General features: G+C 38.6%; 1 protein-coding gene across 2 annotated transcripts in view; it reads right to left on the minus strand.

Annotated features, from left to right (window-relative positions):
* The window catches only part of SPAG16 (sperm associated antigen 16), a 1,112,034-nt gene that overhangs the window by 607,745 nt on the left and 490,241 nt on the right, over positions 1–14,048 (minus strand). The window lies entirely within an intron of this gene.

Consider the following 14,048-nt stretch of genomic DNA (forward strand, 5'->3'; position numbering starts at 1 on the left):
CCAGACTATGATTATTGTGGCTATTTAAATATTGACGCTAAACCATTTGAAAATCAAGAGACTAAAATGTTAATGCCTGATATTTTATCTATGGCAACACTTTAATCTTATTTATATAGTTTCATCTGTGCCTTCCAATGTAAAGGGAACAAATGTATCCTGTGTTAAGCATGTATTAAAATACTGGCCTAAATATTAGCAGCAAGTTGTTCAGTTTCAACACAGCTGTCTCACATCAAAGACATAATGAATTTACTTGCATGTATAATTAAGTGAAATAAATAGGGCCTTAAAAAAAAAAACTACATGTTCATATCTCCCATAGCCCATTGTATGAATGACATTGTTCCTTTCTTCTGCGATATAGACTTTAGGAAATCAATTTCCCAAAGAAACCACGGTCTCAGTCCATACCTACATGAGTGACTCTAGGGCTTACATGAAAGCACACTTTTTCTCATTTTGGATTCCTTCCAAGAATATCTTTAAATCCCCAAATTCTGAGCTGAAAAATCATGTCCTTCCATTAGACCTATCCAGTTTTGGAAATATAATGGGGTCAGTTAGTGTTGGAACTATTTAACTCACAGACACGTAACCACTGTGAGCAGGGCTTTCTTTTGAGTGAAAAAATTTCCCTTTTCTCCAGCACTTTGCTGCTCAAAATAAACATGGTAGAAGGGAAATTATTCATTTTGTAATTCATCATAATGTTGGTTTGTGACTTTCAGAAGGCCAATTCAGAGAAGGAATTTATCACAGCTCAAACTGGGGAGAGGATACATTTATAGAACTTAATTAGAAGAAAAATATGATGAGAGGTTAAAGAAAAAAATGTCAGGTTGAAATGAATCCTACATTAAAGCACACATAGAAAGCAAACCAAATCCTTGAAGCTCCTGAGTGTGATGTATGTTGGTCACAGCTTTCCTGGCAGATACATGTACACTTGACTAGATGATAAATTACCCTCTTTAAGTGAAGATAACCAAAATCACTGACATCTTTACAAACTTTGAAAGATGTTTCCAAAATGACTTTTGTGCGGGGAGCTGTTTGCGGAAGTTAAGGAAACAATATAAACACAAACCTGTTGGTGGTTAATCAGTTTGGAAGTGTTTCTACAGGTTCTATTGAACCCTTCTATGTTGCAGCTCCCCCCACACCACCTGAACTGCATGTGAACTGAACCTACTCAGTTCAGTTCAGTTCAGTTCAGTCGCTCAGTCGTGTCCGACTCTTTGCGACCCCATGAATCACAGCACGCCAGGCCTCTCTGTCCATCACCAACTCCCGGAGTTCACTCAGACTCATGCCCATCGAGTCGGTGATGCCATCCAGCCATCTCATCCTCTGTCATCCCCGTCTCCTCCTGCACCCAATCACTCCCAGCATCAGTCTTTTCCAGTGAGTCAACTCATCACATGAGGTGGCCAAAGTATTGGAGCATCAGTCCTTCCAATGAACACCCAGGACTGATCTCCTCTAGAATGGACTGGTTGGATCTCCGTGCAGTCCAAGGGACTCTCAAGAGTCTTCTCCAGCACCACAGTTCAAAAGCATCAATTCTTTGGCGATCAGCTTTCTTCACAGTCCAACTCTCACATCCATACATGACCACTGGAAAAACCATAGCCTTGACTAGATGGACCTTGGTTGACAAAGTAATGTCTCTGTTTTTTAATATGCTATCTAGGTTGGTCATAACTTTCCTTCCAAGGAGTAAGCGTCTTTTAATTTCATGGCTGCAATTAGCATCTGCAGTGATTCTGGAGCCCAAAAAATCATTCTCTATGGCTTCTTTGTGTATGTATCTCTTTTCCAGCACTATCTCTTTTTAAAGAGACATGTAGCTCTTATCTACATGACACTTTTTTTCCCTAACCATTCTGGATTAGTTTCAGTCAAACATTGATACTCTATTATTTAAAAAGTATAAGGTACTTTGTCCATTAAATGATCTTTACATGTTAGACATAGTTCCAACATGTATAGAAGGAAATATACTATTGCCCTCACAGGTTTGTGAGTTGAGAAGTAAATGCACTTCCTTAGTTCTAAGTGAAGGACTTAGACACATAATGAAAACTCAGTGAATATCATCCTAGTGCAGAGACAGAGACTTTGAAACCAGCCTGCCTAGATTATAATATTGGCTTGCCTAGAAAATCCCATGGATGGAGGAGCCTGGTAGGCTGCAGTCCGTGGGGTCACTAAGGGTTGGACACGACTGAGCGACTTCACTTTCACTTTTCACTTTCACTCATTGGAGAAGGAAATGGCAACCCACTCCAGTGTTCTTGCCTGGAGAATCCCAGGGATGTGGGAGCCTGGTGGGCTTCCGTCTATGGGGTCACACAGAGTCGGACACGACTGAAGTGACTTAGCAGCAGCAGCAGCAGCACTTATTGACTAGCAAATGACATTCAATCTCCACAGCCTCAGCTTCCTTATCTGTGTAAAGGGGGAATATTAAAAGGGTGACCATAAGGGGTTGTATTGTAAGGATAAGCTGATACATGGAAAGTGGTTGGAACAACATCTCAACATGGCCAGCTTTCTGTAAATATTAGCTATTATTATTCAGTTCAGTTCAGTCGCTCAGTCATGTCTGACTCTTTGCGACCCCATGAACTGCAGCACGCCAGGCCTCCCTGTCCATCACCAACTCCCGGAGTCCACCCAAACCCATGTCCACCGAGTTGATGATGCCATCCAACCATCTCATCCTCTGTCGTCCCCTTCTCCTCCTGCCCTCAATCTTTTCCCAGCATCAGGGTCTTTTCCAATGAGTCAGCTCTCCACATCAGGTGGCCAAAGTATTGGAGTTTCAGCCTCAACATCAGCCCTTCCAGTGAACACCCAGGCCTGGTCTCTTTTAGAATGGACTGGTTGGATCTCCTTGCAGTTCAAGGGACTCTCAAGAGTCTTCTACAACACCACAGTTCAAAAGCATCAATTCTTTGACATTCAGCTTTCTTTATAGTCCAACTCTCACATCCATACATGACTACTGATAAAACCGTAGCCTTGTCTAGACGGACATTTGTTGACAAAGTAATGTCTCTACTTTTTAATATGCTGTCTAGGTTGGTCATAACTTTCCTTCCAAGGAGTAAGGGTCTTTTAATTTCATGGCTGCAATCACCATCTGCAATGATTTTGGAGCCCAGAAAAATAAAGTCAGCAAATGTTTCCACTGTTTCCCCATCTATCTGCCATGAAGTGATGGGACCGGATGCCATGAAGTGATGGGACCAGATGCCATGATCTTAGTTTTCTGAAAGTTGAGCTTTAAGCCAACTTTTTAACTCTCCTCTTTCATTTTCATCAAGAGGTTCTTTAGTTCCTCTTCACTTTCTGCCATAAAGGTGGTTATTGATATTTCTCCTGAGGTTATTGATATTTCTCCTGGCAATCTTGATTCCAGCTTGTGCTTTCTCCAGCCCCACATTTCTCATAATGTACTCTGCATATAAGTTAGATAAGCAGGGTGACAATATACAGCCTTGATGTACTCCTTTTCCTATTTGGAACCAGTCTGTTGTTCCATGTCCAGTTCTAACTGTTGCTTGCTGAACTGCATATATGTCTCTCAAGAGGCAGGTCAGGTGGTCTGGTATTCCCATCTCTTTCAGAAATTTCCACAGTTTATTGTGATCCACACAGTCTATTATTATTACTGGACATTATTGTACTTCACTGTAGCCTGGCCCTTCATGTTGTTAAAGTCTATAATCCACACATATATCTTATAAAGATCATAAGTAGTACATTTAGTCTTTAAAACTGTAAACATTTAGAGAAAAATTATGTTTGCATGTGGTTTTGAGAGACACCAGACATTACTGTATTTTATCTGACATTAAATCCTCTGCCAAAAGTGCAGGCTCCACACAGAATCCTTTCACACACAAACATAAGGAAATTTACAGTGGTTTCTTTCATAGTGTAGATTTTAGGAATGCATTGAGGAGTATAGTGGAGAATATGTACACAATGACCCCTTCTCCCTGCCTTCATATATACAACTGGCATCAAGTAGTTGCCGGTCACTGGGGATGGCCTCTGCTAGTCCCTGGATATGCCAAGATGAAGACGGCATAGTTCCTATCAAAGTTCTGTCCACAAATAGGTGTCTCTCTTGTAACATACCATAAAATAACTTTTCTTCTCAAGATGTCTTCCCAAAGTTCTAATTAATAAGAATAATGAGTTCCCACTTAATATCTTCCTGGTACCTACTCTACGTGCCACAAAGTCATTTTACTTTAAACTTTGAATATAACCTTTCTGCTTCCCTTTAACTATTAATTATAATTGCAAGATTCAAAGACAAAGGCCCTGTCACCTCATTCCCAAGTTAATAAGCTTGTGACTAGGTGAAAATAGTATGGGAAAACATCTTACGGATTCAAAAAAAGAAACCGTGCGTGAATGCTAGTCCTGCTTCTTAAATCAAGTCATGTCCTGATGAAGTATCCATAAAATGTTTTGTTAAACAATATACCAGGCATGTTACATACAATATTATGCTCTATCAGAGATTTTTTAATCTTTTATAGTAGGACACATCTCTCACAATAGACCACATGATATATACATTTCAAAAGCTCTCCTCTCTAATTGAAATTGTTCTTTCCCGTAATGGCATTACACAAGGATATTTTGGAGGGAATGTGTGTAGGTGTATGACGAACACCATTAATTATCAGCAGAGTCGCTGACACAGGCACCACTGTTAAGACTTTTCAAAGTCTAATCCAAAAAAAGATTGTCACAAGAAAGACTAATTAGATACCCCTGTCTTCACTTTGGGTTATTCAGCATTATAAATGTTTTCTTCACTTCAGTTCACAGGCTCTAATTATTTCCAACACAGAAGATGCACAGTGGGTTGAAAATGAATCAATATCAAAATGTGTGCCCCGTGAACGTGGGTGACTACTGATCTACTCATACTTAATGACGGCACATGCTCACACATCACATATGCTTCTATCCAGCTTACCAGGACAAACATACAAAAGATTTGTCTGACTGTTGCTTAGTTAATACTTGCATCTTATATTTGGATATGCATCAGGATTTACACAGCATTCTAACATGCAACTTTTACTCTTTATTTCAATAAATATGAATTAAAAGCCTATGATACAGTATGCAAGACAGATAGAGGCACCACTCTCAGGGAGCCTCCATATGACTGTGGGGAAACAGCAACAATTACATGTCTGAACAGAAAATCTGAGCTATACGAAAAAGCTAAAAGAGGAAAAAAAAGTGATATGATAATGATTTGTGGGAGAATATTATTTTCCATGGGTGGTTACCAGAGTCCTCACTGAAGACATGACATTCCAGGCAAGATCAGAGGGAAAAAGCATCTTTAGGATAACTTAGGGGCAGACGGTTTCAGGCATAGATGACTGCACATGCAAAAGTGTACTCCAGGGACAGAAGGAAGGCCAGAATGACCACAGAGAATGAAGGACAGTGTTGATGATGAATGAAGTGTATGTGAAAAGTATGGACCAAATCAGATGGGCCCTCATAAGCTGAGAAAAGAAGACTGGAATTTATCCTAACATCACTGAAACATCACTGAATAGTTTTAAGTAGGAGACTGATATATGAGTGATGATTATTTAAAAGATCTCCCTAGCACCTGTCTGGAAAATGAGAAAGTGAAGAGCATGGGGGAAAAAAAAATAGACATTAGCTCGGAATGAACAGTAGTAACTTAAGAATAAAAGTTTTAGAGTCATTTAACACACAACTTCTCATTATTATGATAGATGTCACTTTAGTATATTAATATTTTCACCATTATCTTCAGGTAGAGTCAACTCAGTTCTTCTCACCAATAAAAAATATTAAACAAAGAGGAGTATTTTAAAAAGAGTCAAAATGGATTAAAAGTCATAAAGCAAATATGTGCACAAAACAATGAAAAATCTGTCAAAATAAGATGTTAGGTCTCATTCTTTTTCAGAAGTCAGTCCGTTAAGAAAATGTGAAAATATGAAATATCAATACTTCCCTGGCACTTTAAGTTTAAAAATGTAATAGTATAGATTTCATTCAAAGCTATATAGGATTTGTATTGTCAGGATCTGGAAAGTATCTTCCCTTCATTTTTACTAAATAGGTGATGCATTTTCACAGTTCCTGGCATTATTAATAGGGAGGCTTCCCATGTGGCACTAGTGGTAAAGAACCCACCTGACAATGCAGGTTAGACATAAGACACGCTGGTTCAATCCCTGGGTGGGGAAGATCCCCTGGAGAAGGGAATGGCAATCCACTCCAGTATTTTTGCCTGGAGAATCCCATGGACAGATGAGCATGACCAGCTACAGCTCACAGGGTCACAAAAGAGTCAGACGTGACTGAAGAGACTTAGCACAGCATGGTACATGGCAAGCAGCTAAATATTTTATGCTACATAGTTTTATACACACTGTTTCATATTACGAAATTGCTGTAGCTCTTTACAGTTTAACAAGTTCGAAAAGTCATATTATGCATTTATATTCTTAAGAAACTCATTTGAATAATAAAGTTTATTTGGTTACTTCATGATTCAGCAACCTACAAGAATTCTGTACAGTTATAAATATTAAAAATTTTCCATTTCACATTTCCTTAGTATATTAGACATAGAGTAGGTGCTTTCTAAGCTGAAATCAAACATTTTCGTGGCAAGAGCACTATTATGAAAATCTCTTTTCAAGGAGGATATTTAGAAAACAAAACCTACATATAATCTAGGAATAACTAGAAGTATTACTACTTAAGACATGGAATTGAGGTGCATTTATACATCAAAGTATAGTAAAAAATTCTGTTCTTAGCTTAATTTATTCAGTCAGTTCAGTTCAGTCGCTCAGTCGTGTCCGACTCTTTGGGACCCCATGAATCGCAGCACGCCAGGCCTCCCTGTCCACCACCAACTCCAGGAGTTCACTTAAACCCATGTCCATCGAGTCGTTGATGCCATTCTCTCCTGCCCCCAATCCCTCCCATCATCAGAGTCTTTTCCAATGAGTCAACCCTTCACATGAGGTGGCCAAAGTCTTAGAGTTTCAGCTTTAGCATCAGTCCTTCCAATGAACACCCAGGATTGATCTCCTTTAGAATGGACTGGATGTATCTCCTTGCAGTCCAAGGGACTCTCAAGAGTCTTCTCCAATACCACAGTTCAAAAGCATCAATTCTTTGGCGATCAGCTTTCTTCACAGTCCAACTCTCACATCCATACATGACCATGGGAAAAACCATAGCCTTGACTAGATGGACCTTTGTTGGCAAAGTAGTGGTGGCGGCGTGGGTATACAGGAGGGCCAAGAGGAGCTACTCCACATTCAAGGTCAGGAGGGGCGTCTGTGAGGAGATACCCCTTGTCCAAGGTAAGGAGCAGCGGCTGCGCTTTGCTGGAGCAGCCGTGAAGAGATACCCCACGTCCAAGGTAAGAGAAACCCAAGTAATACAGTAGGTGTTGTGAGAGGGCATCAGAGGGCAGACACACTGAAACCATAATCAGAGAAATCTAGTCAATCTGATAACACAGACCACAGCCTTGTCTAACTCAATGAAACTAAGCCATGCCATGTGGGGCTACCCAAGATGGGAGGGTCATGGTGGAGAGGTCTGACAGAATGTGGTCCATTGGAGAATGGAATGGCAAACCACTTCATTATTCTTGCCTTGAGAACCCCATGAACAGTATGAAAAGGCAATATGATAGGATACTGAAAGAGGAACTCCCCAGGTCAGTAGGTGCCCAATATGCTACTGGAGATCAGTGGAGAAATAAATCCAGAATGAATGAAGTGATGGAGCCAAAGCAAAAGCAATACCCAGTTGTGGATGTGACTGGTGATAGAAGCAAGGTCCGATGCTGTAAAGAGCAATATTGCATAGGAACCTGGAATGTTAGGTCCATGAATCAAGGCAAATTGGAAGTGGTCAAACAGGAGATGGCAAAGAGTGAACGTCGACATTGCAGGAATCAGTGAAGGCAGGAGGAGAAGGGGACGACAGAGGACAAGATGGCTGGATGGCATTGCCAACCTGATGGACATGAGTTTGAGCATGCTCTGGGAAATAGTGAAGGGCAGGGAAGCCTGGCTGTGCTGCAGTCCATGGGGCTGCAAAGAGTCGGACACAACTGAGTGACTGAACAACAAATTCTTTTTCCAACTACCCACTTTAGGTAAGAAAAGGGGACAGAGGGAGCAATCTAAGCATCGATCTCCTACAATTTCAGGTAAGCCTTGGATCTTCTGTTTACGACCAGCCCAATATTATAATCAATTAGTCTGAACAGGAGCAACTGCACAGATAGTCAATTCCTTGATTTATTATCTACCCTGAGTTCTACCGAATTCAGAGCAAGAAAGGAAAGGTATGCACCAGTCCCAATTCTCTCAAGCACACAGTTTAATCAACCCTCTTTTAATAAATGACTCAAATCACTTTCCCTGTTGCAGCACTCAACGTTTGCAGCACAGGGCTCTCTGGAAAATACTCAGTGTTTCTCCTATACCACAAAGCTCTGCCTCCAGATATTTTTGTATTATGTGCTTGTATCTGTGTGTGTATGTGTGCGTAAGTTAATGTTTTAACATTTGTTTTCTTTAGTGAGGAGAGGGAATATCACTGCAAGGGCAATCAGGAGAGATGGTTAAGCGTGTGCTGCAGAATTAATCAATCTCTTAACTCTGCTTGTTAAAACTCCATGTCTGTAGCCCTCTCTTTACCTCACTCATGTAGGTATAAGAAGGCATAACAGTCTTTGGTTCTGTGTGCTTGCACATTCTGCTTTATCTCTTTTCAATATAAGGTTTCAGTGACCTGTAGAATTTTTGTGATTTAATAACCTCACCTATTTTATTTTAAATTTACTTGATATCTTTCCATCCTCTTACACGGCAGATCCAGCTGTTCCCCTGGCCCTTCCCCCATGCCTTTATCAATACTTCTAGTACATTGAAGCATTGTTTACACTGGAGGGGATAAAAAGAATGATGTGGGCATATAATCATATAAAAATACTACCTTAGTTCATTTTGTGTAAACTTAGGCACTGACAATTCTGAACATAAAGGCGCAAATGTATTGACAAAAATCATTCTTAATCCAGAATATCTTTGCCAGAGGAAAATTATTTTACTATAGCATACATATGCTATTAGCTTCACCAAAATAGAAAGCATTTCAGATGTCATAATTAACTTTTTCTTTTTTTACTAAAAACAATCATAACAATAATATAAGCAGTAGAGTTCTATATAATAGTCACCTTAAAGGTTCTGTGGTCTGTGTACCCTGGCCCTGACACTTTGAAAACTACCTAAGCCTCAGTTTCCTGGTATCAGGGTAATGGGGGCTGAATAGAAAGAATCTGGGAGTGCTTGGCCTCTTCTTCATTTCTTGGGAACTGTTGGTGGGAATATAAATTAGTTCAGCCACTATGGAAATAAGCATACAGGTTCCTCAGAAAACACTGAACTACCATATGATCCAGCAATTCCTTTCCTTAGTGTATATCTGAAAATAACAAAAACACTAATTCAAAACTAAGCATACATCCCAGTGTTCACTGAAGCGTTATTTGCAGTACCCAAGAGAAGAAAGTAAGCTAAGTGTTCATCAAGAGATGGATGAATAAACAATATGTGGCATATATTACAATGGGATATTCCTCAGCCATTAAAAAAAAAAGAATGGAATTCTGCTAATGGCAATACCATGGATGGACCTATAGGGCATTATGCTTACTGACATTAGTCGGAGAAAGAGAAATGTATGTTATCACTTAAATGTGGAATCTAAAAATTACAGCATATGAATGAATATAGGCAAATGGAAGGAGACTCACAGATGTAAAGAACAAACTAGTGGTTACCCGTGGGGAGAGGGAAGAGGAGAGGCCAAAATAGAGGTAGGGTATTAAGAGGCACAGACTACTATATATAAAACAAATAGCTATAAGGATGTATTATACAGCAGAGGGAATACGGCAAATATTTTATAATAAATTCAAATAGAGTATAATCTATAAAAATATTGAATCACGACACTGTACAACTGAAACAAATATAATACCATAATTCTCACATACTTCAATAAAAAGAGTATCAACCACATATTGCTAGTCCAGGAAAAGATCAAAATTCAAAATACACAGAATGATTTCTGCTTGTGTACACTGATTTTCACCATTATTAACTGAGAAATCATAAGTCAAATCATTAAATTTAGGGACCTCTTTAATTCAGTCAGAGTAACTGTAAGCAAAGAAATACGTAAAATGAGCTACTTAAATTTTCTCCCCAATAAAATTATGGGGAAAAAGTGCATTTTGTTCTAAAAGGAGTTTCTTTAGGTACTTTAGGCAGGTGATTTCAGCAGGGAATACACATATAGAAACACATGTATATAATACTGTTATATACATTGCATATCAGTTCAGTTCAATGTTGTCACTCAGGCGTGTCTGACTCTTTGTGACCCCATGGACAGCAGCATGCCAGGCCTCCCAGTCCATCACCAACTCCCGGAGTTTACTCGAACTCATGTCCATTGAGTCAGTGATGCCATCCAACCATCTCATCCTCCATCATCCCATTTTCCTCCCACCTTCAATCTTTCCCAGAATCAAGGTCTTTTCAAATGAGTCAGTTCTTAGCATCAGGTGGCCAAAGTACTGGAGTTTCAGCTTCAGTATCAGTCCTTCTTCTGAATAGTTAGGACTGGTTTCCTTTAGGATGGACTGGTTGAATCTCCTTGCAGTCCAAGGGAGTCTCAAGAGTGTTCTCCTACACCACAGTTCAAAAGCATAAATTTTTCAGTGCTCAACTTTACTTATAGTCCAACTGTCACATCCAATACATGACTACTGGGAAAAAAAAAACCTTTATGTATATAATATATACTATTTCATACAGTACCATATTATATACATACATATATATATATATGTATGTATGTATTTGTACACCAAAAAGATGTCCTTTTCATTATAGGGACTGGAATGCAAAAGTAGGAAGTCAAGAAACACCTGGAGTAACAGGCAAATTTGGCCTTGGAGTACAGAATGAAGCAGGGCAAAGGCTAAGAGAGTTTTGCCAAGAGAACGCACTGGTCATAGTAAACACCCTCTTCCAACAACACAAGAGAAGACTCTACACATGGATATCACCAGATGGTCAACACCAAAATCAGATTGATTATATTTTTGCAACCAAAGATGGAGAAGCTCTATACAGTCAGCAAAAACAAGACCAAGAGCTGACTGTGGCTCAGATCATGGACTTTTTATTGCCAAATTCAGACTTAAATTGAAGAAAGTAGGGAAAACCACTAGACCATTCAGGTATGACCTAAATCAAATCCCTTACAATTAAATAGTAGAAGTGAGAAATAGATTTAAGGACCAAATCTGATAGAAAGAGTGCCTGATGAACTCTGGATGGAGGTTTATGACACTGCACAGGAGAAAGGGAGCAAGACCATCCCCAAGAAAAATAAATGCAAAAGGGCAAAATGGCTGTCTGGGGAGGCCTTACAAATAGCTGTGGAAAGAGGAGAAGCGAAAAGCAAAGGACAAAAGGAAAGATATACCCATTAGTCCTGAATATACATTGGAAGGGCTGATGCTGAAGCTGAATCTTCAATACTTTGACCACCTGATGTGAAGAGCTGACTCATTTGAAAAGACCCTGATGCTGGGAAAGATTTAGGGCAGGAGGAGAAGGGGACAACACAGGATGAGATGGCTGGATGGTATCAGCGACTCAAAGGACATGAGTTTGGGTGAACTCTGGGGAGTTGGTGATGAACAGGGAGGCCTGGCATGCTGCGGTCCATGGGGTCGCAAAGAGTCAGACACGACTGAGCAACTGAACTGAACTGAAGAAGTAATAGTTTTAGCCAAATTTTACTTTAATGTCTTTTCTGCAATTTATTTAATTCTATATAATAATACAGATAAATATCAGCTTGAGCACTGATATTCTACCACTCATTACTGTACCCAACTCTTTTGCCATGTAACTTCATAGCATCTACCCCAGCTCTGAATATGGACCTAGCCATGTGACTTCTGAGATGTCAGGAGCTATAGCACATTCAAGGAGCTTGAACAGTGTCTGAATTAGGCTTCCCTTCTCTTTTGGCCTGTATCATCATCATGAGAAGGAGGTACTTTCCCTAGCCTGACAGAGTATGAGAGACATATAGTACAAAGTCAAGATCAACATATCTTGATCTTTATAAGGTGAGTGTCACCTTACACTGGGTCAGCTAACCCAAACACATTTGAGTACGTTCAGTCAACATCAGGAGAATCATCATCCCAGCCCAACTACAAATGACAGAATTGCTTAGGTGATCACCTCAGATGCTTGAACATTTATCACTTATTGCTGTGTATCACTGACAGTCCGTGACTTTTTTTTTTAATACAAGCTTAAGGTAAAAAAAAAAAAGTCAGTTGATACAAACACATTATTTAATAATATTTTGTGGCATCCGAAATATTCATATTGCAGAATCAGAAAAAAATGTTCTTATCACATTTTCCCCACTCCCAGCTATTGTAATAGATATATATATACACATATTATTTTGAATTTATTATTAAACATTATGTTCATTATGATTAAGCATCTACTAGATACAGATGTAAAAATAAAACAGAAAAAACTAAGAGCTTGTTTCCATTTAATATATCATACATTTGTTTTAATGACAGTTTGCACAAGATAAAGTATTTAAACTATTGTGTAAGTCATAGCATTGAAAGTCATACTCACTGAACACTGGAGCCATGTTCCAACGGCACTGCCATTTGGATATATATACCATGTTATACATGAATTGTTAAAACATTTAATTCCAAATTCACTCTCCATTGCCTCTTATAATTTTGAACCTCATCCTGTGTTTTCAATTTATCTGTATTGCTATGTATGCAAAATTATTTTATTATTATCCTACGACAACCTTTAATTAGGAAAGCAAATCTATTACAAAAAGTTATATCACATATAGATGGGTGATTAAAAATCACTATCAAAAAGTATTTAACATTTATGGTACACCTTCCTTCTAAAAATAGTAAAAATTTGAATATAGATTTAAGTATTTAAAATCAACTTAAAAAATAATCTATGCTTCTTAGAGCCTACATCTCATCCATAATCAATTAACATTATTGAGTATTTACTTTTCAAGCTTTCACTATTCAATAAAACAAGGAGAATATAAAATACCTTTTCCATGAAAACAGGTAAGTATGGTGAATATTAAATATTTTTAAGATTTCATTTTCTTGGATCTAAAAATCTTGCACCTCTTAGAAATTTCAAAACAATTTGCTGTATGTACCTGCAGTTTTGTTAGAAATTAGAGATGACCAAAATCAGTTTTAATTTCTACCAATTATAGTCCCTCTTTATCAAGTACTGTAATTTCCCTGTAATTTTTGTTCTTCTTTTTAACTTTATGTTTTCTATCTGCATTTGAATGTTAATTAGGCTGAGATGGAACTATTTACACTGAATACTCCTTCCATGTAACTTTTCCCATCCATTACTTTTTGTTTCATTCAGGCACACTAGCACTAACTTGCTGGAAATGTCAAAGGAGAGGAGAAAATCTTTATACAAAATGAGTATTCCCTGTTCTAAGCCTCTGTTTTCTGACAGTTTGAAGATAAAAGGACACAAATAAGAAGGTAACTAGTTCCTTGACCTTTAGGTTTTAGCTTCCGTATTCCTAATACTACTGTCACCCAACATGCTGCTCTGAACTATAAACAATCTACAATTGCTACAAGCGGCTCTAAAAAATTCAAATCTCTGTAAGTTTCATAGTATAATTATTAAAAAATGGCTAGAGGGAAAGCTCTCACCTAGGTCTTGTGTGTGTCAATGAGGAATCTCCTGTAAAATATACTCTTGACTTCTTTCTACCCCAACCCCATCCTTCTGAGGATGTAGAAAAAATGTATCTGCGTGGTCACGAAGCAACTCTGG

The sequence above is a fragment of the Moschus berezovskii genome, chromosome 2 (assembly GCF_049115385.1).
Source record: "Moschus berezovskii isolate FMDL1 chromosome 2, NW_MosBer_1.0, whole genome shotgun sequence".
Lineage (NCBI taxonomy): Eukaryota > Metazoa > Chordata > Mammalia > Artiodactyla > Moschidae > Moschus > Moschus berezovskii.